We start from the raw sequence: 2,500 nt of genomic DNA, 5'->3' as shown, positions 1-2,500 counted from the left end.
TATACAGTACTGTGCAAAAGTTTTAGGCAGGTGTGAAAAAATGCTGTAAACTAAGAATGCTTTCAAAAATGGAAGTGTTAACAGTTTATTTTCATCAATTCTTCATAAATTAACAAAATGCAGTGAAGGAACAGAAGAAAATTCTAAATTAAATCAATATTTGGTGTGACCACCCTTTGCCTTCAAAATAGCATAAATTCTTCCAGATACACTTGCGCAGTTTTTGAAGGAACACGGCTGGTAAATTGTTCCAAACATCTTAGAGAACTAACCACAGATCTTCTGTGGATGTAGGCTTCCTAAAATTCTTCTGTCTCTTCATGTAAACCCAGACAGACTCGATGATGTAGAGATTAGGGCTCTGTGGGGGTCATACCATCACTTGCAGGACTTTCTGTTCTTCTTTAAGCTGAAGATAGTTGTTAATGACATTGGCTGTATGTTTGGGGTTATGTTCCTGCTGCAGAATACATTTGGTGCCAATCATACGCCTCCCTGATGGTATTGCATGATGGATTAGTATCTGCCTGTATTTCTCAGCATTGAGGACACCATTCATCCTGACCAAATCTCCACAAATGCAGAAATGCAGCCCCAAACTGGAAAGGAACCTCTACCATGCTTCACTGTTGCCTGCAGACTCTCATTATTGTACCTCTCTCCAGCCTCCAGCGAACAAACTGCCTTCTTCTACAGCCAAATATTTCTAATTTTGACTCATCAGTCCAGAGCACCTTCTGCCATGTTTCTGCACCCTAGTTTCTATGTTTACGTGCTTAGTTCAGTCACTTGGCCTTGTTTCCTTGTCGGGGTAGAGCTTTTTGGCTGCAACTCTTCCATGAAGACCACTTCTGGCCAGACTTCCCCGGACAGTAAATGTCTGTACCTGGGTACCACTGGTTTCTGCCAGTTCTGAGCTGATGCCACTGCTTGAAATCTTCCGATTTCGAAGGTAAATAAGCTTGATGTGTTTTTTCATCAGCTGCATTAAGTTAAGTTTCCTTGGCTGAACACTGCGTCTACGATCCTCAACGTCTTCTTCAAAAGAGCTGGAACTGCACATTTTGAAACCCCTGTCTGCTTTGAAATCTTTGTCTGGGAGAGACCCTGCTGATGCAGTATAACTACGTTGTGTCTTGTTGCTGTGCTCAGTCTTACCATGTAAATGGATAAAAAATAAACATTTATTGTTTACATTTTTCAAACATTCTTAGTTCATAGCATTTTTTCACACCTGCCTAAAACTTTTGCACAGTACTGTATATATACACAGTATGCTATATATACAGCTTATTTCCTTGTGGATTTTTTTATTTATTGTGTCTTTAAGGTATATAGTTTCTTCTCCTTCTAGTTTCTTTTAGTAAGAGTCTGTTGCCAGACCAAACTTTGTTCTAACAGCAATTCAGCTCATTGCTATAGTGTTTCCTGTCAAGGAAAGTGGTTACCTGCAGTATTCTAGCTGATTACAGTACACTCATATATAGGGCTCACATAGCACCCTGTTCCTTTCATCATTGAAATATCTTCAATAAAATAACAGCAAGTGACGGCACCCTCACGGTTCTACATCACGGCAATACCTCAGTAGCCTCCTCTGTAACATCAGTGCCGTGTAACGTAACATAGCTGGATTGTGCCTATGGCTACGGTGTGTGTTCAGTGAAGTACTCATGCTTCCCATGATTCAACGCACTCTCATTATTCACTGGCTACTGGTCCTGCTCTGCAAGTGTGACAGCTAGGTTTACCGCTCAGCCCTTGCAGGCGAAATATTATCGTACTTTCAATGCAGAGCAATGGGATACGTTATGACAGTTTGCCTCGGAGAAACCCATTTTTTCGCCTGACATCAGCCCCCTCGCCGATAAGGTGTGAGTGTTTGACGTATTCAGATGTATTTGCACTTGTGTCGGAATCTTTAGTATGCTGAGAGGCAGAGGGTTGCATCACAGGGCCCTTATTGTGTCTGCTATCAGCAAATGGGGGTAAACACCGAATAGTGAGAGAAAGGAATTGAGAACTGCTACAGGGATACCCATTAGCAAACAGGGAAGCAGGCCTCTCTCCATGCCTATCAACTGACACCAAAGAAGCACAAATAAACAGTCTGTGCTGCCCTCCCCCTCCCTTCCTCTTGTAGCTGGGTGAGTGCTTTTTAAAAGACTGAAATCTGCAGTGAACTCTTCCTCTCTCCACTGTGGTGCTGTGCTACCAAAGGGAGTTGTTTTTTAATTTCATTTATTTATCAGGGTGTTTATAAATGATTGCTTATGAGCTATGAAAAAGTTCATACAGCGAAAAAAAAGCTTGCCAGGAAGCACACTTAAACAAAAACAAACAAACAGAAAATAAACAAATAACACTCATAAAGACACCCACACCGAGACACACACACACACACACACACACCGAGACACACACCCACACCGAGAGACACACACAGACACACCGAGACACACACACCCAACGAGACACACACACAAACAAGTTCCAACCA

General features: G+C 42.0%; 1 protein-coding gene across 1 annotated transcript in view; it reads right to left on the bottom strand.

Moving 5' to 3' along the window:
• tafa5l (TAFA chemokine like family member 5, like) overlaps positions 1 to 2,500 on the bottom strand; it is a gene marked incomplete at its 5' end in the record, with an annotated part of 33,740 nt that overhangs the window by 15,941 nt on the left and 15,299 nt on the right. The window lies entirely within an intron of this gene.

Source organism: Sprattus sprattus (genome assembly GCF_963457725.1).
Source record: "Sprattus sprattus genome assembly, chromosome: 16".
Taxonomy (NCBI): domain Eukaryota; kingdom Metazoa; phylum Chordata; class Actinopteri; order Clupeiformes; family Clupeidae; genus Sprattus; species Sprattus sprattus.
The sequence above is the reverse complement of the archived record's forward strand: the minus strand, read 5'-3'. Positions and strand labels throughout refer to the sequence as shown.